Source organism: Palaemon carinicauda, unplaced genomic scaffold (assembly GCF_036898095.1).
Source record: "Palaemon carinicauda isolate YSFRI2023 unplaced genomic scaffold, ASM3689809v2 scaffold124, whole genome shotgun sequence".
In the NCBI taxonomy this organism is placed as follows: Eukaryota; Metazoa; Arthropoda; class Malacostraca; order Decapoda; family Palaemonidae; genus Palaemon; species Palaemon carinicauda.
Window position 1 is genome coordinate 215,445 of NW_027168749.1, and position 26,088 is coordinate 241,532.

The 26,088-nt window shown below is 43.7% G+C and overlaps 1 long non-coding RNA gene across 2 annotated transcripts in view; it reads right to left on the bottom strand.

The window, feature by feature from the left end:
- LOC137635436 (uncharacterized) overlaps window positions 1-21,009 on the bottom strand; it is a 37,717-nt gene extending 16,708 nt beyond the window's left edge. Inside the window, exon 1 of one of the 2 annotated variants that reach the window (XR_011042675.1) lies at window positions 20,840-21,009. This is a non-coding gene — a long non-coding RNA (uncharacterized lncRNA). The remainder of the gene's footprint in view (window positions 1-20,839) is intronic. The other variant, XR_011042676.1, reaches the window with a different exon arrangement.
- Between the last annotated feature and the right edge of the window lie 5,079 nt (window positions 21,010-26,088).

The following is a 26,088-nucleotide window of genomic DNA, read 5'->3' on the forward strand; positions in this document are numbered from 1 at the left end:
TGGGACAGAGTAACCAGCTTGGAGAACTTTGACTGTCCATGCTTTGGACTTGTGGCACTCCCATCTCTGCCACCTGTGCCTCAGGAATTCTCCTACCGGTGGTATTGTGGGAGAAATGCCCCATAGTGGGGGCGCTGTCCATGTCTTGCAGCTCTCCCTATCCTTCCATGTGCCTTCCTGTCATGAAAGGGTTGTCTGGCATGAGAAGTCTTCTTGGTGGTGGACTGCCAAGAATATTACTTAGACATTTAATATGTCTGCCTACAAAGTGGTGACATTTTCGGCGCAGCTGGCGCCAAAGGGGGAAGATGGAATGTTACGGCTATGTGGAGAAGGAATTCCTGACTTGCCTTTTTTCAACATTCTGCTACAGCATCAATATTCTCGGTATTAAACAGAGAAGAGTAGATCAACGAGTTGTGAAGACGGAGAGCTTTCCTCATTGGCACCTGCCACTGGAACTTGGAGATGACGGCATTTCGTCTCTTTAAGATTCAGTTGGTCCACTGGTTTGCCGAGTTATAGCCCAAGTACTCAACTGCTATGGTCCCCGAAAGCAGAACATTCTTAAACGCTATCCGCTTCTCTGGATCGACAGGTCTTCGTTATTGGCCAGGTAACCCGAATTTCTGGACCAGTAGTCCAGCCGTGTAGAGGTTTGCAATGTGGCCTTTGCAAACTCTCCAAGTTAGCTGCGTCTGCAGCTGAAAACATCACTGACTGAGCTGCCAACTTCTCTAGTGTCACGCTTTAGACTAAGCCGACACTGCCGGATCTAATGGCAGAGGCAAAGGCTCATCGTTCCGGATTTTATAATACTTTCTCTACCTTTGTGAGGACAACCTCTTGTTGACCTAGAAGGGACGGAAGGCTTGTAAGGGTGAGGTCCACAAGGAACCTCAGGCTGAGTGAACTCAGCGTGCTAGGCAGTGTCAGCTCACAGCTAAAATTATTAGGGGTGCTGCTCCAGAAAATTTGAGGCCATTGTTTTAATATTGTGTAAAAGGAAACAAATAGGTTTAAGATAAATGATATTTTAATTATAAAATAAATTTTTGAATATACTTACCCGGTGAATATATAATAGCTGCAACTCTGCGGCTCGACAGACACATACATAAAAAACTCGCGAGCGATCGCTATGCAGGTTGCGGGTGTGCCCACCAGCGCCAACTGTCGGCCAGATACCACTCTCGGATGTAAACAAAACCTTCAATTCTTCTCGTCCCACTGCGTCTCTATTGGGGAGGAAGGGAGGGTCGTTTAATTTATATATTCACCGGGTAAGTATATTCAAAAATTTATTTTATAATTAAAATATCATTTTTAAATATTTAACTTAGCCGGTGAATATATAATAGCTGATTCACACCCAAGGAGGTGGGTAGAGACCAGAGTTAAAAATGTTTACATCGTATAAGCTAAGAGTTTTTTCATTTTGACAGTTATCAATATAACAAAACCAAAATAAATAGGTACCTGGTAAGGAAGTCGACTTAGACGATTACTCTGCCTTGTAAGTCTGTCTTCCTTACGGAGCCCAGCGATCCTCTTAGGATGCTGACAGACTCCCAGGAGCTGAAGTATCAAGGGCTGCAACCCATACAACAGGACCTCATCAAACCCCTAATCTGGGCGCTCTCAAGAAATGACTTTGACCACCCGCCAAATCAACCAGGATGCGAAAGGCTTCTTAGCCTTCCGAACAACCCATAAAAACAACATTAAAAAACATTTCAAGAGACAGATTAAAAGGATATGGAATTAGGGAATTGTAGTGGTTGAGCCCTCACCCACTACTGCACTCGCTGCTACGAATGGTCCCAGTGTGTAGCAGTTCTCGTAAAGAGTCTGGACATCTTTCAAGTAAAATGACGCGAACACTGACTTGCTTCTCCAATAGGTTGCATCCATGATACTTTGCAGAGATCTATTTTGCTTAAAGGCCACGGAAGTTGCTACAGCTCTAACCTCGTGCGTCTTAACCTTAAGCAAAGATCGGTCTTCCTCACTCAAGTGTGAATGAGCTTCTCGTATTAACAATCTGATAAAATATGACAAAGCATTCTTTGACATAGGCAAGGATGGTTTCTTAACCGAACACCATAACGCTTCAGATTTGCCTCGTAAAGGTTTAGTACGAGTTAAGTAGAACTTAAGAGCTCTAACAGGGCATAATACTCTTTCTAGTTCATTGCCTACGATCTCCAATAAGCTAGGAATATCGAAAGATTTAGGCCAAGGACGAGAAGGTAGCTCATTCTTGGCTAGGAAACCAAGCTGCAGAGAACAAGTAGCTTTTTCTGACGAAAACCCGATGTTCTTGCTGAAGGCATGAAGCTCACTGACTCTTTTAGCCGAGGCCAAGCATACCAGGAAAAGAGTCTTAAGAGTGAGATCTTTCAGGGAGGCTGAATGTAAAGGCTCAAACCTGTCTGACATGAGGAATCTTAGGACCACGTCTAAATTCCACCCAGGTGTAGCCAAACGACGTTCCTTAGAGGTCTCAAAAGACTTAAGGAGGTCTTGCAGATCTTTATTGTTGGAAAGATCTAAGCCTCTATGCCGGAAGACCGAGGCCAACATGCTTCTGTAGCCCTTGATCGTAGGAGCTGAAAGGGAGTGAACTTTTTTCAGGTATAAGAGAAAATCAGCTATTTGGGCTACAGAGGTACTGGACGAGGATACGGAAACTGACTTGCACCAGTCTCGGAAGACTTCCCACTTCGATTGGTAAACTCTAATGGTAGACGCTCTCCTCGCTCTAGCAATCGCACTGGCTGCCTCCTTCGAAAAGCCTCTAGCTCTCGAGAGTCTTTCGATAGTCTGAAGGCAGTCAGACGAAGAGCGTGGAGGCTTTGGTGTACCTTCTTTACGTGTGGCTGACGTAAAAGGTCTACTCTTAGAGGAAGACTTCTGGGAACGTCTACCAGCCATCGAAGTACCTCGGTGAACCATTCTCTCGCGGGCCAGAGGGGAGCAACTAACGTCAACCTTGTCCCTTCGTGAGAGGCGAATTTCTGCAGTACCTTGTTGACAATCTTGAATGGTGGGAATGCGTAAAGATCTAGGTGTGACCAATCTAGGAGGAAGGCATCTATATGCATTGCTGCTGGGTCTGGGACTGGAGAGCAATAGATTGGAAGCCTCTTGGTCAGCGAGGTTGCAAAGAGATCTATGGTGGGTTGACCCCAAGTCGCCCAAAGTCTCTTGCACACATCCTTGTGGAGGGTCCATTCGGTTGGAATTACTTGACCTTTCCGACTGAGACAATCTGCTAGGACGTTCAAGTCGCCCTGGATGAACCTCGTTACTAGGGAGATGCCTCGATCTTTTGACCAGATGAGCAGGTCCCTTGCGATCTCGTACAGAGTCAGTGAGTGGGTACCTCCCTGTTTGGAAATGTACGCCAAGGCCGTGGTGTTGTCCGAGTTGACCTCCACCACCTTGCCTCGAAGGAGATTCTCGAAGCTTATCAAGGCCAGGTGAACCGCCAAAAGCTCCTTGCTGTTGATATGCATTCTCCTATGACTCGAGTTCCACAGACCTGAGCATTCCCGACCGTCCAGCGTCGCGCCCCAGCCCACGTCCGATGCGTCCGAGAAGAGAACGTGGTTGGGTTTCTGAACTGCTAGGGGAAGACCCTCTCGTAGACTGATATTGTCTTTCCACCAAGTTAGACAAGTCTTTATCTTTTCGGAAATCGGGATTGAGACCGCCTCTAGCGTCTTGTCCTTTTTCCAGTGAAAAGCTAGATGGAATTGTAGAGGTAGGAGGTGTAGCCTTCCTAGCGAGACAAATTGCTCCAGGGATGACAGCGTTCCTACCAGACTCATCCAAAGCCTGACTGAGCAGCGTTCTTTCTTTTCAACATCTTCTGGATGACGAGCAGGGCTTGATCTATTCTGGGGGCCGACGGAAAAGCCCGAAAAACTTGACTGTGAATCTCCATCCCTAAATACAGAATAGTTTGGGATGGGACCAGCTGTGACTTTTCCAAGTTGACTAGGAGTCCCAATTCCTTGGTCAGATCTAGAGTCCAATTGAGATCCTTCAGACAGCGATGACTGGAAGAGGCTCTGAGAAGCCAGTCGTCCAAATAAAGGGAGGCTCGGATGTCCGATAAATGGAGGAATTTTGCCACATTCCTCATAAGCCTCGTAAACACGAGAGGAGCCGTGCTTAGGCCAAAGCACAGGGCCCGAAACTGGTACACCACATCGTCGAAGACGAATCTCAGAAAAGGTTGGGAGTCTGAGTGAATGGGGATGTGGAAGTAAGCATCCCTTAGGTCTAGAGAGACCATCCAGTCTCCCTTTCTGACCGCTGCTAGGACTGACTTTGTGGTCTCCATGGTAAACTTCGTCTTTGTGACAAAGACATTCAGAGCACTGACGTCTAGCACTGGTCTCCAACCTCCTGTCTTCTTTGATACTAGGAAGAGACGGTTGTAAAACCCCGGTGATTGAAGGTCCGAGACTTTGACCACCGCTCCCTTCTCTAGTAAAAGAGACACTTCCAGTTTCAGGGCTTGTCTCTTTGCTTCCTCTCGGTACCTGGGAGAGATCGATGGGGGACGTCGCTAGAGGAGGTCTGCGTACAAAAGGGATTTTGTACCCCTCTCTGAGCAACCTCACAGATTGTTGATCTGCGCCTCTCTTCTCCCAGGCTTGCCAGAAGTTCTTGAGTCTGGCACCTACTGCTGTCTGAAGTTGCGGGCAGTCAGACTCTGCCCCGAGAGGACTTGGATCCTTTCCTCTTTCCTCTCTTCCCTTCGGCACGAGCACCTCCCCTGCTGGAGGCTCTGCCACGAAAGGGTGGGATAAACCTGGACGCTGGAGTGTCTATCCTAGGTCTAGCAGACAAGGCAGGCAAAGGGGGAGCTTTGCGAGCCGAGGATGCAACTAAATCGTGGGTGTCCTTCTGCACTAAAGACAAGGCAATTTCCTTAACTAAGACTTCAGGAAACAAGCACTTAGACAAGGGCGCAAAGAGTAGCTCAGATCTTTGGCATGGCGTCACTCCTGCTGAAAGAAAAGAGCACAGAGACTCTCGTTCTTAAGGACTCCGGACGTGAATGAAGCGGCAAGCTCGTTGGACCCATCGCGGACGGCCTTGTCCATGCAGGACATAATGAGTAAGGAAACATCCCTATCGGCAGATGAGATTTTCCTACTCAGGGCTCCCAAACACCAGTCCAGGAAGTTAAAGACTTCAAACGCCCTAAATATGCCTTTAAGAAGGTGATCCAGGTCCGAGGGTGACCAACTAATCTTCGAGCGTCTCATGGCAAGGCGACGGGGAGAGTCTACAAGACTTGAGAAGTCGCCTGGGCAGAGGCAGGAACTCCCAAGCCGAGAACTTCTCCCGTGGCATACCAGACGCTCGATCTAGACGAGAGTTTAGATGGGGGGAAGGCAAATGCCGTCTTCCCTAAACTCCTCTTGGTCTCTAACCAATCGCCTAACAGCCGTAAAGCTCTCTTGGATGAGCGAGAGAGAACGAGTTTCGTAAAGGCTGGCATGGTAGCAGGAACGCCTAAAACAAACTCGGACGGCGGCAAACGAGGAGCCACAGATATAAAGTGATCAGGGAACAACTCTTTAAAAACAACCATGACTTTTCTAAAGTCCATAGATGGTGGAACTGCTTTAGGCTCATCTAATTCTGAAGGCTGATCCTCAGGCTGTGGTTCAGCAACGTCCTCATCTGACAGTTCCTCATCTGATAACTGATGAGAAAACGGCAAAGGTGTAGGCAACGTTTGACTCGCAGAGTCCGGTCGCACTGGTGCATACGTGACGGAGCAGGACGCAGCGTCCTGAAACTGCTGAACAGTATGGGAACTGTCAACAACAACAGGTGCGCGAGGACGCACAGCGTCCACCCGAGACTGTTTAGACCGTCTGGGTTGTGCAGTCAACACCATACCGGGTTGCGGAGGTTGACGCACCGCGTCAAAACAAGTCAACTCTGATGGTTGATGAACGTCCTGAACGTCACCAATCGCATCAGTGCGTTGCCTAACGTCAACGTGCGGCTGGAAATCCACACTGGATCGCAACGGGGGAGGAACAACCCCAACTGGTTGACGCGAGAAAGCTACATCCACGTCAACAGGACGCACAACAGAACGCTTGGATGGCTGATGGGCAGTAGGTTCAACGGAAACCTTCTCTGCGTTATAGTCCTCCATCAAGGACGCAAGCTTAGACTGCATGTCTTGCAGTAACACCCATTTAGGGTCTACGGAAGCAGGTGCGGTAACAGACGGGGTTAGCGACTGAGACGGCACAACTTTGCCTCTCTTAGGCGGCGAGCAGTCATCAGATGACGGCAACGGGTCCAAACTGTCCCAGTGGCTACATCCGGGACGTTGGACTTGTCCTGAAGGGACCGACTTGCGTTTTAAAGGTCTAGAGACCTTGGTCCAAGGTTTCTTACGTGAAACGCCTTCGGACGACGAGGTAAAAATGGGCTCTCTCGTCTTATGGTAGGGGCAATCTTGACGAGATACGCCTGATACCAAAGAGGGAACGTCTGTTCGCTGATCAAGGCCTCTCGAACCCATAAGTTGTACGACATTGCTTCTCCCCTGGGCTTGGGAGCTTGCAAGAGGTCCCGGACTAGGTGGACGACAGGCACGAACAGACGAACCCTCGGTCGCAACACTGTTCACAACACTTTGCGTAACACTAGGCACTTTCCCACTTTCCGCCGTGGCACTTTGGCACTTGAGTTCATTCACGTCCGCCATGAGTTGATTACGGTCACTTGCTAAAGCCTCAACTCTCTCCCCCAAGGCATGAATAGCACGCATCATGTCTTGCATAGACGGTTCCTGAGTGCTAGGAGGGGGGTTAGGAACAACCACTACAGGGGAAGGATTAGGTTCAGGGGCATGTGGAGAGGAAAAATCTACGGACCTAGAAGAACTTCTCCTTACCCTATCTCTCTCTAGTCTGCGTGTATATTTATCAAATTTGATCCAATCGAATTCCGAAAGGCCCACGCATTCCTCACACCGATCTCCCAATTGACAGGTTTTACCCCGACAATTGGAACAAACAGTGTGAGGGTCGAGAGAAGCCTTTGGAAGACGCCTATTACAGTCCCTAGCATTACACTTTCGAAACTTAGGAACTTGAGAAGGGTCAGCCATTTTGAATTAGTCAAGGGAAAATTCCAAAAAACGATCTAAGTCATCAACAAATAATCCGATTCAAAAAAGAGTTCAAGGGTTTATTTTGAAGAAAAACACCTGTACTGCGAAAGCTCAAACCAAATTAAAGTACTTCACCAAATATGATGGGAAAACTCCAGGTTCTACAGCGAGTAAAAGTACGTCTTGTCGTCAACGTCGACAGAGAAGAATTGAAGGTTTTGTTTACATCCGAGAGTGGTATCTGGCCGACAGTTGGCGCTGGTGGGCACACCTGCAACCTGCATAGCGATCGCTCGCGAGTTTTTTATGTATGTGTCTGTCGAGCCGCAGAGTTGCAGCTATTATATATTCACCGACTAAGTTAAATATTTAAAATTTATTAAGAAACTTGATAGAATCTTAAAAGAACAAAATAAATTTTCTTAATGACTATATGCTAAATTGTTACTGATTAAGCTTGATTCTCCCATTTAAAAATGAAAGCCATTCTTCTTGTTTTAATTTGTGCAAAAAGATCAATAATTTTCTCCTTGATTTCTGGATGACAACTGAGATAAGTTTTCTCCACTGAAAAATGCTTCTTAGATAAGTTTTCTCCATTTCCAAAATGCTTCTTAGAAAAGTTTTTATCACTTTTAGTGTTGAAAAGCAGCGTTCTGCCTCTGACGTAGTCATGGCAATTGTCAAGAGCACCGATAAAAATTAATAAAATAGAATAGCTGGAAGAATGATAATCTAACTCTAGCCCAACCCACAGAGTAAAGAAAAAAAAAATAATGACTCTTTCACTCTCTCAGCCTCACGTGCACATTCCTGTGCAAATGCTCACAACAGCCAAACATCTTGTTGCTGAAACTGTGAAGTCCACAGTTTGATACATAAAAAGATTTTTTTTTATTATTTTCACAAACTAAACAGTGATTATTTACATCAAAATGATATTTTCATAATAAAACAAATTTTTGAATATACTTACCCGCAGGTTATATAATGGCTAAAGTCCCTGACGCCTCGGCAGGAAATTCAAAATCTCGTGCGCGGCTTAGCACAGATATGCCAGGTGTACCCCAGCGCCCTCGCAGTACAACAGGTAGAACTATACTCAACCAATTCAGATTTTCCATGCCCCATGGTCTCTAGAGGGAAGGAGGGTGGGTATAAAACTTATATAACCAGCAGGTAAGTATATCAAAAATTTTTTTATGAAAATATCAAAAATTTTAAGTAATTTTTATTTTTCCTAACATACTTACCGAGAACTACTTTCCATAGGAGTCACTGGTGATCTCCTCTCCATCGACCAGAGTTTTGCGTATGTTAACCCCCCACTCCGCGCTCTAAGTAGCCTTACCCCCGGCATCAAGGAATGTGCCCCGAGGGTAGGATCAAGGTAGGTCGCTGCTTGTCTGGGTCACCTTCCTCATTAAGTTCTATTGAATTAGCACAATGCTAGCAAGGGAAGAGAGGCACTCGGGGAAGGAAGGGAGGGCCATTACCTGAAAGTAGTTCTCGGTAAGTATGTTAGGAAAAATAAAAATTACTTAAAATTTTTTATTTGTTCCAACACGAATACTTACCTCGAACTACTTTCTATAGGAGACTTACACTTTGGGAGGCGGGAGTGCTATTCTGACCCCCTGACCCGGCCGTGGAGGCCAAGAGGCCTATGGATAACGGGACCTACTAGAGAGCGGAAGCGAGGGTAACTACACAAAAATTCACGTTAGTGTCTAAGTACCCACCCTTTGAAAAACTTCTTTTGACGTTCCTTCCAGAAGCGTAGCCGTGAAGAATGTGTTTTTTTCTGGGAACAGTCGGTACCCCCCGAAGAGGCAAGTAAGCAACTAGGTAGGAGGTAGGAAACCGCACTTGTGCCTACTGGTCGCTAGTCTTGAAAGCGCCTGGGGTTTTTACCGTTACACCGCTTGGAGGGCGGAGATGACTGTTCCAATGGAGAACCCGTCCAAGGATTTTCTTGAGTAGTCCTTGAGGTAGTGGGCAGTAAAGGTTGACTGGTTCGACCAAGTACCTGCTCGCAGTATCTGCCCCACTGCCATGTTTTTCTCAAAGGCTAAGGAGGTGCTCAGGCCCCTGATGTCATGAGGCCGGGGAGTGCCCGGGACTGCCATGCTATCTTCCTTGTAGGTTCTAGCGATAACTTGTCTCAGCCAGAAGGAGATGGTGCTTTTGGAAACTTGTTTCTTATTAATACCTGTGGAAACGAAGAAACTCTTGATGCCTGGTCGGAGATGCGCTGTCCTTTCCAGGTATTTTCTAATTGTTCGCACTGGGCACAATTTCAAGTCTTCTGCATTGCCTGTCTTAGCGATGGCAGGAATTGAGAAACCCTCAAACATCGGGTCCCAGACTGCTGGGTTCTGAGTCTTGGCCACAAAAGAAGGCACGAACTTGAAGGATACTTCTTTCCACCCCTTTGAGTGAGAAACGTCGTATGACAGCCCATGGATCTCTCCCACTCTCTTAGCGGACGCCAAGGCCAGCAAGAAGACAGCCTTGAGGGTGAGATCTTTGTCAACGATATCCTTCAAGGGTTCAAAGGGGGGACGACACAGCATCTTCAGGACCTTGGCTAAGTCCCACTGGGGCACCCTCCTAGCTTGAGGGGGGCAAGACTGCTCTAAGCTCTTGACAAGCATCGCTATGTGTCTCGAGGCCCCCAGGTCGATGCCCTTCAGGAGGAAGACTTGGCCTAAGGCGGCTCGGACCCCTTTTATGGCTGGAATTGACATTCCTACTTTGTCCCTAAGAAACACCAGAAAATCTGCTATGTCTGGGACAGATGCCTTAAGAGGTCTAATGTGCCTCTCAAAGCACCACTTCGTGAAGGAGGCCCATTTTGCCTGGTATACCGCGGCTGACGACTTTCTCAGGTATACAGTAGACATTCTCTTAGCCGTGGTGGGAGGATATCCTTCCTTCTTCAGGAGCCGCTCGATAGTCTCCAGGCGTGAAGACGAAGGGAGAGTGGGTTGTCGTGGAGCTTGAGAAAGTGAGGCTGGTGCAGAAGGTCTGACCTGGCGGGTAGAGGCCACGGCGGTTGACTCGCTAGGTCTTCTAGGTCTGCGAACCACTCTCTCTCCGGCCACCAGGGCGCTACCAAAGTCATCTTTAGGTTTTGGGCGGTCCTTACTCTGTTGAGCACCTGTCTTATCAACGTGAAGGGGGGAAAAGCGTACACATCCAGATTGTCCCACTTGTGCTGAAAGGCATCTTCTAAGGCTGCTTTCGGGTCTGGTACTGGGGAGCAACAGACTGGGAGTTGGGCGTTGAGTTTTGTTGCAAAGAGGTCCATCACCAGGGAACCCCAACGCTGAATGATGAGCCTGGCTCCTTCTGGGAGAAAGGACCATTCTGTCCCTACTATCTGGCCCATTCTGCTGAGGCCGTCGGCTAGAACGTTTTTCTTCCCGGGAATTAACCTTGCTAACAACACCACGTGATTTTCTTCTGCCCAATTTAGAATCTCTATGGTGAGATCGCACAACTCCCTCGATTTCAAGCCTCCCTGCTTCTTTATGTATGCTACAACCGTGGCGTTGTCGCACATCAACGCCACGGTGTTTCCCTTTAGCAGACTTGCAAAGTGTAAGCACGCCTTCTGGACTGCTTTCAACTCCAGGACATTGATGTGGAGTTGCTTTTCCCCTCCTTCCAACCAGGTACCTCGTGCAGTTTCGTCGAGGAAATGGGCTCCCCATCCTTGGTTGGAGGCGTCTGTGAACAGAAGTAATTCTGGAGGATCAGTTCCGAAGGGCATCCCCTTGAGGGAGTTCGACTGGCAGTGCCACCATTCCAGGGAGGGTCTCGTGTCTGGAAGGACTGGAATTAGCACTTGTTGTGAGTCCGTCTGGCACCAGAGGTTCTTGAGATTCCATTGGATGGATCTGAGCCTTACCCTCCCTTGGGGAACTAGTTTCTCTAATGAGACCAGGTGGCCTATCAGCCTCTGCCAGTCTTTCGCTCTCCTGGGGTGTTCTGACAGGAACGGCTGAATGATGTGCCTGAGGTTCCTTATCCTGTCCTCCGAAGGGAAAACTTTTCCCTGAATGGTGTCCAATGTCATCCCCAAGTAGTTCATTCTGGTGGACGGGGATAGATTTGACTTCTTCGGGTTGATTACAATCCCCAGATCTCTGCAAAACTGGAGGAGACGTCTCCCTTGTTCCTCCAAGAGGGCCTTTGAGGCGGAAAGGAGCAACCAGTCGTCCAAGTATCTGATAAGGCGGATGCCTCGTTCGTGAGCCCACACTGAGACAGTCGTGAAGACTCTCGTGAACACCTGGGGCGCTGTTGACAGACCGAAGCAAAGAGTCCTGAATTGCAGGATCTGGGAACCCCATTTCACCCGGAGGAACTTCCGACTCGAGGGGTGGATCAGAATTTGGAAGTATGTGTCCTTGAGGTCGACGGTCATCATAAAATCTTTCTCCCTCAAGGACAGCAGGACTGACTTTGGAGTGCCCATCTTGAAGTCCGTCTTCTTGACGATCTTGTTGAAAGCTGACAGATCTATAACCGGTCTCCAGCCCCCCGTCGCTTTCTCCACCAGGAACAGGCGACTGTAGAAACCTGGCCCTGGGAGAAGAACCTCTTCCATGGCGCCCTTCTCTAACATGGAGGATACCTCCTCTTGAAGGGCGGTCCTCTTTAACGGGTCTTTGGGAGCTAGCCATTCTGTCCGGTTGGCCGGAATAAGAGGGGGTGGTTCCATTAGGAACGGAAGTCTGTAGCCCTCCTTTAGTACGGACACTGTCCAAGGCTCTGCTCCTTGAGCCTTCCATGCTTGCCAATGATGTCTGAGGCAACCCCACCCCCAACTCGAGGGTTGGGCGGGGATAGGGGGCCTCCCACTCTATCTTCTTCTAGAGGGGCGTCCTGATCTGCCTCTCCTAGAGGCGGAGTAACCCGACCTGAAGGAGCTTGAGGGCGCTGGAGCTCCCCTGCGGGGGGGCTGAGGCGTTGCGGACCAGGAGGAAGAGGGGGGCCTCTCTCCTCGTAGTGCTGGTAGAGGCTTGGGGCGTCGCGGCACTATCCGAGACGGACCTCTTGTAGGGCGGTCTCCTAGGAGTCGTAGGTCTGGAGACGTTAGCCTCCTTCTTTTTCGAGACCTTCTCCATTATGGCCTCTAGTTCCTTCAGAGGAAACAAAGACTCTCCCCACAGGGGTAGGCTGCGAATGGCTCGCGCCTCCCTGTCTGGTACCTTCCGAGACACCTTCGCCAGAACAGTGTCTCGCTTACAGAGCACCCAGTTAGCTGTTAGTGCAAGAGACTGATATGTCAAAAACTTAAGGGTTTTACCCCCGGAGGTAATGAGGTTCCTCAGTAGGCCTTGCTGGTCAGGGTCATCAGGGTCGAAGGAGGCTTGTACACCTACCAAAGTGGAAGCCCACCAGTCCAGCCAAGAGGAGACGTTTACTAAGTCCCTCGACATTTCCTCCATCACGGAGGCTTCTGCTGGCGAGAAACAGACTGGGGCCGAAGAGGCTCTACCGTCTGAGACGCCTTGACTAAGGATGTCTACGGCTGACTCCACCTTACAGGGGCCTGGGCGGCGTCTCGCTGGCACATAGACTTTGCCTTGGGTTCTGAGGCCCTGGAGCAATTTCGAGGACCTCTGGGTTTCGGGGGCCACGGCATTGCTGGCCACTACCTTGTCGACATACTCCTGCTCTAGGACTAGATCTCGGGCTATAGGAAGTGCTAGGGACGTCTTAGGTTGGGAAGGAGTCTGCATGATCCTCAAAAGGCTTGACTTCCAGGAATCTTCGTCCGTAGCCGTAGGTTCCGCTATTTTGTGGTGCCTTCTGAAAAGGCTAACCACTCTCCTATAGGCGGAGTCACCCCGTCAGGGAACCCTCCCCTCCGTCAGCCGAGGTCTCGGCTTGGGGCCGGGGAGCTGGGTTACCGGACACGTCGACTGGACGTGTAGCTCTTGAGGCCAGGGGCGCCGTCCTGCCGAGGTACTGGATTTCATCTGCGGGGACGTCCGCACCAGGGGCCTGGGTTAACGCAGGCATCGCTGGTTCAGCGGGGACTCTTGTCCGCCCAAGGGCTCTGGGTGCCGAGGATGCGGTTCCCGTGGGCTGACCCGACAACGGGGACCGTTCCTTCCGACCTGAAGGCCGCACCAGCTGGGCTGGTTCAGCCAGGCCGCCCGACAAGAAGCGCGTTTCCCCCCGCTGGGCGGGGTGAACCGGAGGCTTCGAGGACTTACGCCTACCTGTAGAGTCCTTCCTACGGCTTGATCCCGAGGAGCCTGGTCACCGGGCACTCCCCATCGGGCGCTTCGGTTGTGGAATACCAGGCATTCCCTTGCGGTGGTACCGGTCTTCCCCGGCGGGAGCTCCGTATCAGGTTCGGGGATCAGAACCGGCATCGCCGTACCGTCAAGGACTACCGTTCGTGTATTCTCTCTGGGGGACGCGGACGCGGATCCCCGTGGGCTGACCCAACGGAGGGAACCGTTCCTTTAAGTCCGAGGGCCGAACCAGCTGTGCTGATTCGGCCAGGCTGCCCGTAAAGAAGCCCGGTTACACCCGTTAGCGGGGTGAACCGGAAGCTTCACGGCCTTACGCCTGCCAGAAGAGGCCTTCTCGCATTTCTCCCTGCAAGGGTTATATCTGCGTCTGGAGGATGGCCTTCGTGGTGAGAAAAACCCTGGGCTGCCGGTCCGGGGAAGGCTGCAATACAGACTTGGGAGGCTCCTTCTCGGCGACGCCCTCGGCTGCAGAAGTGACTGAAAAATACGCCAAAGAGACTGGAGAAGAATTAGGGACATTTTTCCCCCACATGGGGTCACCAGAGGAGACGTGGCCTGCTTGCACCAGGACTCCGTCTCCCAACACACTCTCGAAAGTAGTACTTACCTCGAACTACTTTCTTAGGAGTTACCTTCTCCACAACAGACCAACCTCGTCTCCTACTCTGGGTAGGGGAGGGTGGTAGGGAAGCTCTGTCAGATGAGACGCCCGGCGAAGCAAGGGTGGGAAGGGGCGCTAGTCTTCTTAGGCGACCCCTTCGTCGCCTACTTCTTCTTGGTGCTATACCGCACCCACTCAAACTCCTGGGGAAGAGCAATGGGCACTTCCCCGCAACTGACTTACCTCGTCCCCTACTCTGGGTAGGGGAAGATGGCTGTATAAGAAGCTCTATTCGACGAGGCATCGGGAAGTAAGTGGCGAGGAGAGGCTCGTCTTCCTATGAGCCTCTTGGATGTATTCTTCCTCTTGGTGCCAAAGTGCACCCACTGCACTACGTTCCAGGACTAGTAGTCCTGACACGTGGCTGTAGGAGAACATAAGCTGCCCCTACACGGCTAACACAGAGGATAAGGGGAGGAAGAATGATTTATGTAAAATTGTTCCCTTCAGCTATTAATTCCTTGAAGGGAATCAAGGAATACACTGGGTAAGCACACGGGTGGAAGGTGAATGCACAGGAACACTTGGGAAAAGCACACCGGAAAACGCAAGTTGCCACGCTGGGAACACGTGGGACACTAGAACGCACACAAAGGATCGACAGAGATACGAGAGCGAGGGTGTGAACGCCTCGCGACCAGAGAACTTAATGAGGAAGGTGACCCAGACAAGCAGCGATCTACCTTGATCCTACCCTCGGGGCACATTCCTTGATGCCGGGGGTAAGGCTACTTAGAGAGCAAAACTCTGGTCGATGGAGAGGAGATCACCAGTGACTCCTATAGAAAGTAGTTCGAGGTAAGTATTCGCGTTGGAACAAATCATTTTTAAATATAAAACTTACCCGCTGGTTATATAATGGCTGATTGACACCCATTGGTGGCGGGTCAGAGACAGCTGCATAATTGAAAATTCACTTAAGAGTTACATAAACAACTTAAGCGGTTCTCACCTGATAAGGAAGCTGACAGCAATGCTCTACCTCATTCTGTCTGCTATCCTTAGGAGATCCAGTGATCCACTCGGGGCTGATGATCTCTAGGAGCTGTTAAACGGTACAACCACCTATACCATGACAGGACCTCAGCTAATACCCTTGTTCCGGGCGCTCTCTAGGAACAAACTGACCACCTGACTAGGTCAAAGAATACAAAAGATTGTCGACCAATCTTCACGTACAATCATAAAAATATATATAACAGTTCCAAGAGAAGAACAGGGGTACTAGGAATTTAGGGAAATGTAGTGGAGGATGTTTCACCTACTATTGCACTCATTGTTACAAGTGATCCCAAAACGTAGACGTTTTCATAAAGAGACTGGATACGGTAAAATGCAAGGCGAATACAGGATTACCCCTTCACAAGGCTGTATACGCGATGCTTTGCAGAGAACAGTTTAGTTTAAAAATTACAGAAGTTTCTACAGCTCTAACTTCGTGAGTCTTTACTCTTTCAACATCTTATGATCTGTCACCCAACCGTGTGAAAGAACCTTTGTAATTAAAGTCTATACAAGATGATAGAGTGTTTTAGACATGGATAGCGCAGGCTTCTTGACCGTGCACCCAAGAGTCATGAATAGACTTAACTTCTTTGTTCTTGTCCCGATAAAACTTCATCGTTTTAATCGGGCAAAAAACTTTTCTCAGCCCATCACAAACCAAATTTCGAGAAGATTGTGATCCGGAAAGATTTAGGCTATGGATGAGAAGGATGTTTGTTAATGACCAAGAATCCAGGTTACAAGGTACCTATGGTTTAACCAATGTGAAGTCCATGTTCTTGCTAAAAGAGTGAACTTCACTGACTCTAAACTATGGTAGACTTACTCAGAAAGTCTCCAAAGTTAGGCCTTATAAAAGAAACCAAGTGTAAAGGGTCGAATCTGTCACTACCGCGAAACTCCAGAAACGAACCCTAAATTTCAGGCTGGCGCATCTTGCTGACGCCTCCAAGTCATCTCAAATTATCCGAGAAGATCTATAAGGTCTCTATTTGATAGATACAATCTTCTGCGTCTGAAGACAGATGCCCGCATATTCCTGTACACTTTGATGGTCGAGGAGGAAAAAATGTGTTTTCTTCTAAGGTCTAAGAAAAAATAGGCCACTTGCGTTAGAGTTACCAAATGAAGAGCCAGCTTTAGCTCTACACCACTCCATAAAACACCCTAATTGGGTTGGAAAACCTTGAGGCAAATGTCCTTTGTACAAGCAATAGCCTCAGCTGTCTCCTTCGAACAACTCTAGATCTCAGGGTTTTCCGAAATACTGGAGGCAGCTAGACCTAAAGCTTGATGGTTTAAAATAAAGCCTTCGTGATCCTGACATGGGTAAAAGGACTAAAGACATGCTTCCAGCATGAACCCAACATGGTCCCAGCATGAGTCCAGTATGGTTCCCGCATGCTGCTTACACTCAACATGTCATGAGAGAGAATCAAGATCTAGAACTGCCTCCCAAAACACGTCCATATCGATCGCAAGAAACCGATATTAAAGCTAGGCTTGTTGAAAAGAAGCATCAACAACGTGAACCTCATGCTGTGAGGTTAAGACCTGATTGTCTGTAATCAGCGAGTGTTCAACAAACTTAAAGGCAAAGCTTGACACGAGGGAGCGCTAGCTGCCAGGCCAGAGAGACGTGAAGGAGAGACAATAGTCTGTTTATACTGCTATAAGACAAAGACTTGACTGTATGCATCCATCACGCGACCATAATGTCGCATGTGATTGCATTGCCGTAAGATATCAGTGTGCTGTATGCGTTCACCTTGTCGTGTGGATACAGCGCTCTGTGTGTGTCGCGCTTGTTGTAAATCTATAGCGTGCTGCGTGGAGGCGACAGCATAGCGTCCAGTCATTGACGGAAAGACATAACTGTTTGCCGAGAGTTGTCCGCGTGTAGTCCCGCAGACCTCGAAAATGAGACTTGTTGAAAGGATCAACTTTGACTGTAAGCTTCCAACATACGACCAGACTGGCGTCTGCGTCTGTGACTGCGTGAGGGAGAGACCAAAACTTGCGTCTGAGTCTGCGTGACGTCTGCTGTAAGAGAGAGACCAGACTGCTACAAGCACCCGCTCTAACGCTCCTCGTAACACGAGCATATCTCTGCGAAGAAGCGTTACTAAGCATAGGAGAACTATGCCTTCTGACACCAATCGGAAAACCATTTCTTTGATTTATGGTAGTCCTTAGACTCTTTTAGGAGAAAATTATCTCCATCCCAAGAATCGTAAACACCAAACAGAAATGAAATAGACCTTTTTTAGCTCAGACCAAATCTACACTTGTGGGGTAGCGAGTGCGCCAACCCAAGCATGGGCGAAGGCCGGGAGAGAACAACAACCGCAGTCCTGTGAGCGACCTGGGAGAGTCCCTATGACATTTCAAGCGCGCCTTGTGCGCGAATTGAACGTATCCAATGCTGTGAGATACCGTCAACAGTAGTCGCTAGACCTCAGAAGAAAGTAATAGACATTTCCCCAAACTGGGGGAGAAGACGTGTGAACAGAAGCAAACTGAGCACCTTTTCCCTCCAAGAACTATGTGTCTTACACGATTCTGGTGCTGACACGTCGCCTTCTTTTGAAAAGAAAAAACTTCTGGCGAACGTTAGTTACTGCAGGATAAGTTATTAGAAAACATATGACTCCTGAAAGGTCTTGGAAATATTGATTGGTGACTACCAAATCTAGGTTTTGCGTCCTTCGACGAGGACAAAGTCTTTCCTGCGTGAAAGTGCGTCAGATTCCAGAGGAAGAGCTAGGATTGTATGTGACTTGTCTGACTTCCGCTTCTCTCGCGGAAGAAAAAACACACTTGATTGCTTCCTGTTTAAGCATCAAAACACGCCTGCTGCGAGGGTAAGTTCTGTTCGAGTGCATACATGACGAGTAACTTCCTAGTAGTCTGGTAGACAGGGAAAACGTAGAACGTCATTCTCGTCAGGGAACAGCATTCTAATACGCAGAAAACAGTTACAAGATCCATGATACCATAGCGATGACGAACTGATCGCTTCAAGACATTCCAACTTCGCTCTTTTCAAGATACTATGTCACATGGTTGTGATGTCATAGCTCGACAATCGTAGGTGAAGAAAAGAGCCTTACTTCATCATTCCAAAGTGGAGAAGGGACGTCTTGGACTGCATCAACAGTATCGCTCGGCGGAACAAACGTTTAATGCACAAGGTCTGCGAAGCACCTCAGCCTACCGACCTTCTTTCTCCCAAGGGTTGGAACGCAAGGAAGAGGTATAGGAATAGGGGCAAGGTGAACACAAACAAACACCTCCTCCAGAGCACTGCGCTATGTTTACGAGTTACTAACAAGAGAGGTTTAAAAACATAATACATTAAATCATAAAAGAACTGCCCGTGGTGGGAGATATACTTTTACGTTTTATTCTCATTAAGGCCTTAATGCCCTTTCTGCTGTTGCAGCTGCAAGCGCTGCATCAATCTCTACAGTAAGGTTTGTTATTTTTCTGAGAATGATTTAATATTTATTTATTCATTTACCATTAATTTACTGGGCCATCGTTCCCTAAAGGAGCCCTTTGGGTTAAAGCATCTTGCTTTCCCAACTAGGGTTGTAGCTGGCTAGTAATAAAAATAAAATAAAATGAATAGCGATACCATCAACTCAACTAGCGAAAACTCTGAAGTCGGAACGAGGAGCAGCAGGTAAAATATATGAGAGAAACTCTTTAGAAAAATTTTCATGAGTTTCTGAAAGTTATTCCCTTCCTTTTACAATCTCTATCCTAGGAAGAGAAGTCTTGATTCTTAGGAATACACTCCTTATGATTCTGAATTCAGACCTCAATACTTAAAGGCTGTAATTCTAGTTTTCCCAACGAAGAGTTAGCCCAGCAGGCCTTGGTCCGAGAATATAATATCTTTCTAGTTAAGATTTATTTCTTAATATAGGGCCTGGAGCAACAATAACTCAACAGTAGACAGTAATGATCAGGAAGACATCCAAGTCCATTTTATAGGTAGTGAAGCGTCCACCCCGACGCTGAAGCGTCCACACTGAAGCTGAAGCGTCCACACTGGCGCTGAAGTGTCCACACTGACGCTGAAGCATTCACACTGGTGCTGAAGCGTCCATACTGACGCTGAAGCGTCCATACTGACACTGAAAGCGTCCACACTGACGTGGCGCTTCGCTCCATTCCGTTGCCGCACCGTTCCGACGACGCTTCGCCAGCTCTGCCGCCTGACGAACGTCGGCGCGTCTGGATAGACTGATACTAGGCGCTATTAGCAGTCGGTTTGCGTTGAGCAGGTAATCGAAGTCATGCATCCACTTTGTCCCACCATTGAACATTGCGGTTGGTAGGCCGACGGTGCGACAACGAGTCCTCACCGTTAAAGACACATCGCCTGTGCGACCGTGTCAAAGACCGGAATCGAGACACCCAACCGCACTGTTAACGGCAGGCTGAAAAAGACTGTATAAACGAAGATAGATGCTGTTTCATGCCTAACTGCAAAGATCAAGGATCAACCTTAGGCCAAACGTATTCAGCATTATCTTCGTCGATCCATAGCGCTTGCCACTGTCAAGAGACGACACCCATCAGGTTTTGATTTTGGATTGTTCTTCTAGCAAATCTTCAAGAACAAACACACCCTGATTAAGGAAATAATACAAAGTTATTACAGCCTGTGAATCAGGTAAGGTATACTGTACCAGGAGAGAGAGATGTGAACATCTGTATTCAAATGTAACCAAATCAAAGTGAAAAGTAGGGTAGCTAGTGGGTAAGAGTACGAGCGGGGTAGTTGGTCTACCTGCCACTAACCAGCATTAAAGTTTCTTTGGATGAAGCAGCCTACACTGAGTCAATATCTCAAAGGTAAAGTACGAAAGGGGTTGTATGTAAAATAGCGGCCACCTATATGTTTGATTGTGGCTAACTTAGAATACAGTAGTGTGAGGGGGGGGGGTGTCACAGGGGGCCGTTAGCGGCCCCCCACCGTTAGGTAAGTAGGTAAGGTCACGGCTTGTATATTAGGGGGGAAAGTTCAGATTAGCTGATGTCCATTCTTAATTCACATAGGAGGAACTGGCCGCTGATATACAAAGGCTCCTGCGAAAGTTTGTATTTGTGAAGGACCAAATGGGAACTTTTGCAAAGTAAAAATTAAACCATTTGTCATTGGAATGGGAAAAATTAATTGTATTTTTGTAATACAATAATTATAGGCAAACCTAAAATAACCCCCACCTAACCTCACCTTCCTCGGCATGTTCTTACAGCCGAGAACCTCAAGTCATCTCTCCTAGGATCAGTTGGTGGATACGTCCGCTGTTCTACAAACTATCCCAACTAAGTGAAATGTTATATTTCTTTAAAATAAAAATAATTTACAGTAAAATAACATATATGATTATATCCAAAATAATTCTAATTCAAAATTTAAACTTTATACCTTTGCGTTTTCTTTTAAGGTAGATTCTATCCTACCTCATGCAACCTCATTTGCCTTACCTAGCACCAATAATTGGATCATATTATATATTTGCATTACCGTATGGCAACGCTAAGGCTATAACTTTGGCCTGCATTCATTACCAAGCAGGTCATGCAGGCTGGCATATCAAAACTTATAATTCGAGATCCCAAGACTCGTGGCCTGCAGCTGCAGTACAGTTCTTGATCTGTTTAAGCTTACCAATCACTAATTTATTACTTTATTCTTCTTTTACTTACATTCACACATTCTTTATTCATTCATATAGTTTCGTAGACTTCGTAAAATATGTTACTTATAAAAAAAAACATAAAATAAGCCTCGCACTTCGATTCCACATTGACTCAAGTCAAAATTGTAAACAATACTGAAACACATGGCTCCTCTAAGTCCCTAAGTGATCACTCTGTGAAACAAAATTTTGGAAAACAGCCTATAATACTCATGAAAATAGGATATCGAGTCCTTAATCCTTAAATCTTTAGGTTTAGAAGAGCATTATAAATTTGCAATTCACATTAAACAAAATCAACATTGTAAACATTACTGAACATATGGCTCCCCCCAGTCATTAACTGATCTTCTGCAAAATAAAATTTTATAAAACAGTCTACAATATACGAAAATAGGATATCAAATCCTTAATCCTCAAATCCTTAGAGATCTGGAATGAGGAGAAGAAGAGTGGGTACCAGGAATAATTTGGGAAGATGACATTATGATAGTTAACGAATGTAGTGTACCTGGACACCTTAGGGAGGTTTAGGATGCTATATTAAATGTCGAAGGAGTAAACCCATGCATGCCACTTGAAATAAAAATTGGGAAACATTCTACAATATACAAAAATAGGATATCAGAGATCAGGAATGAGGAGAAAAAGAGTAAATACCAGGTTAATTTGAGAAGGAATGTAGTATACCTGATCCTCTGAGGGATCTTTAAGATGCTATATTAAAAGTCGAAGGAGTAAACCCATGCATACCCCTGAAATAAAAAAAATGCATAAAACGTCCGAAGAAAGGTAAAGCGGCTGGACCAGATGGACTAAAGCCAGACTATTATAAAGCTATGATGATAAATAATATATGTAAGAATAAAATAATGAACTGCCACAAACAGGAATTAGCTATGCAAGAAAAACCCAAAAGCTGGAAAGAGTCCAGAACAAAAATGTTAAAAAAGAAAAACAAACCACCAGGAAAGGAATTGAGACCAATAGTACTCTCGATTTTATCATATGAAATATACATGGCTTTTATCAAGGGTGGAATAGGACATCTAAAAAGTAACAATTTATTTCAATGTTGTTACTGTTCTTAAAATATTTTATTTTTCCTTGTTTCCTTTCCTCACTGGGCCATTTTCCCTGTTGGAGCCCCTGGGTTATAGCATCCTGCTTTTCCAACTTGGGTCGTAGCTTAGCAAATAATAATAATAATAATAATAATAATAATAATAATAATAATAATAATAATAATAATAATAATAATAATAATAATAATAATAATAATAATAATAATAATAATAATAATAATAATAATAATGCTATAGAGGATAGCTGGATTTACAGAGAGGGGAAGGATTGAGGATAATGTATTCATTTTACAGTACATGGTCGAAGAAACTTTCAAAATAAGAAAAAAATAATAGTTGCCTCTTTAGATTAAAAAAAAAATCAAATCTACAAAAAGAAAAGCACTGATAGGAATACTAAAAAAAATATAAAGCACACACTAGTATAATAAACTCTTTAGCTGAAGTATATGTGGGAGACTGCTACATTAGACATAGGGGAAAAGGTAGAACAAAAAATTAGCGTAAGTAGTCAAATAAAGTAAGGCTGTACTGGCTCTACAACATTGCTCAAATTAATTACTTATCTCACTATAAAACATGTAGAAAAGGAAGGTAATGGTTTTAAAGATGATATTATAAAGTTAGTAGCATTATTTTTTGCTGATGATGTCCTAATTCTTGCTGAGAGTATAGAGGATGCTGAATTGAACATAAGGAAAGTGATAAATATAGGAAAGCAGTGTGTTAGACATAAATAGAGATAAAAGTAGCGTATTTATATATAATGTGGAGAAACCAGATAACATAGAGGGAATAAGAGTACTAAGCAATAATAAATACTTAGGTATCAAGGTAAATGACAGTAGAAACATGTTCAAAAACATAAAAGTGATATGAGGACTATGAAGCGTGAAGTGGGAGATGATAAGTGGAGAAATAATGATTTAAAGCTTAAGATAGAGACGAAATGTAACCCAGGCCCTTTGTGTCAATAGGCGTAGGAGAAGATGATGATGAAGATGATATATATATATATATATATATATATATATATATATATATATATATATATATATATATATATATATATATATATATGTGTGTGTGTATATATATATATATATATATATATATATATATATATATATATATATATATATATATATATATATATAGCGCCTATCTATATATTCAATCTGTTGATAATAAAATGATTAAAATTCGGATATTGATGAATGAGAAATATTTCGGTTAAGATGAAACTGAAGAATTTCTTGTTCTCTAGGGGCTTCGAGATTTGATAATAAACACCAGTTATGCAGTGTGATGAATATAATACCTAAGATTGTATACATACATACATACATACATACATACATACATACATACATACATATATATATATATATATATATATATATATATATATATATATATATATATATATATATATATATATATATATATATATATATATATATATATATATATATATATATATATATATATATATATATATATATATATATATATATATAATCACCTGTTGCTAGTCCACTACAGGACAAAGGCCTCAGACATGTCCTTCCACACGAGTCTGTGTATGGTCTTTCTAAGCCTGTCTATACCCATAAATACACACACACACACACACACACACACACACACACACACACACACACACACACATATATATATATATATATATATATATATATATATATATATATATATATATATATATATATATATATATATATATATATATATATATATATATATATATATATATATATATATATATATATATATATATATATATATATATATATATATATATATATATATATATATATATATATATATATATATATATATATATATATGTATATATGTATATATACTGAAGATGACATATTTTCCATATGAAGAACTATTTGAATATAAAAAACTATTTTAAAGTTGATAATTCTTTGAAAATATATAAAGCTTAATTAATTAATTTGGAGAAGAAACTCCTTTTTACAGTTCAGAACAAAATTTAACTGTATTTTTAAGAGCAAAACAATTATTATAATAAGAACCGTTAATCTGATATACTGTTGCTTCGACGATGAGTCACAGGTTCGAGTCCTTGATCAGCCTAACGCATATATCATTTTTTTATTGGATATATGTTCTCAAGCTTAAAATTTATACTAAATATCACTGTGGTTGATACGCATTTATGAATATATAAGAAAATATAATAATAACATGAATTTTATTCGCCTCGTCCCAAGTTTTTAACTGGACACAGGTCCTAAAAAGTGGACGTTGATGCCATCTGTCGGTAGAAAAGAAAACTAATTATCTTGGGGAAAAAAAAATGTTACCTAAATGTCGTATTATTCTAGATGTATATAGCGTATATTACATTATTTTGACATTTATATAGCATTAAGATTCCATTTAGTATATATAGAGAATATAATTTTCACATATGCGATGCATTTTAATATATAATATCAAAACAAGTTTCATAACATGAAAACATATTTTAGTTAAGTCGGGCCTATTTATACAGATAAAGTGTCGTTTTCTTTCAAGTTTTGGGTAACGTTTTCTTTACCAATCTTATTTATAAAGGAATAACTAAACTATATCTTCTACATCTTAAATTTGTTATCAGATTACGTATTTTAAACAATATTTTGAATAAAAACAGACGGCATTAGTCTTATTTAGTTTTTTAATCTTATTAGCCTTACGAAAATTATAACATCTTGGTGAAATTTCAATTTGAAACATTATGTACAAAGAAAATAAGATTCTACAAATATAATTGCAGAAAGATAAAATTTTGATGTAAATAAAGACACGAAAATCTCGCTAACTGATAATAAACATACAAAATTAGGTACCATATATATTACCTTGTCTAATTCAAAATAAACCTTGTATATCATAGGTCTATAATAGGCTAACAGATGGCCTCAGCGTTAGCTTTTTCTGACCTTTAAGTGGAAGTAAACTCAGGATTTTCTTGAAGTTTCGATTAAAACACTCTTTATAAGGAACATAATCTGTCTTTGATGTATATATATAAATATATATCATAAGTGAAGTCTTTAAGATTAGATAAAGGTATTACGGTGTTTTAAATATCATGTAATAACGGATACGCTTTTTTTTTTAAACCACAATTTATGTCTGCCGCATATAGTTGCCTTTTCTTGTCAGTAGGTGGCTATAGTGTTCCTGGTACCGTAAAGTACACATATGAGATTCTCTTATGATATTATTATTATTATTATTATTATTATTATTATTATTATTATTATTATTATTATTATATACTAGCTAAGCTACAACCCTAATTGGAAAACAGGATGCTAAGCGCCCAGGGGCTCCAACAGAGAAAATAGCCCAGTGAGAAAAGGATATATATATATATATATATATATATATATATATATATATATATATATATATATATATATATATATATATATATATATATATATATATATATATATATATATATATATATATATATATATATATATATATATATATATATATATATATATATATATATATATATATATATATATATATATATATATATATATAGCGACTATGTACATATTCAATCTGTTGGTAATAAAATGATTGAAATTCGGTCAAAAAGAAACTGAAGAATTTCTTGTTCTCTAAGGGCTTCGATGGTGAAGATGAGTCGATTTCAATTCAAAGTACAAAACACCTGAATCAACAGGTATAAGTACAGAAGAATTGTCTTTAACTCTATAACATTCTTTGTGGCCAAGTGGATTAGTCACTGTTTATACAAGTCTGCCGGAACAGGATTCGATTCCCAGCTGGTCATGAGCTCTTGTCTTTGTGTGATTTCGCCTGGGGCTCTGATTCCGAGGTCGTTAAGAACCATTTAAATATAGAAAAAATATGAAAAAGTTAATAATTCTTTGCAAATATATAAAGCTTAAATAATTGATTTGGAAAAGCAAATACTTTTTACAGTTTAGAACAAAATTAAACTTTTTATTTATGAAAACAGAGCAATTATGAGACCCGTTGCTTCAACCATGAGCCATAGGTTCGAGTCCTTGACCAGCCTAAAACATGTATCATTTTTTTTATTGGATATATATTTCCAAGCTTGAATCTGATATTAAATTTCACTGCG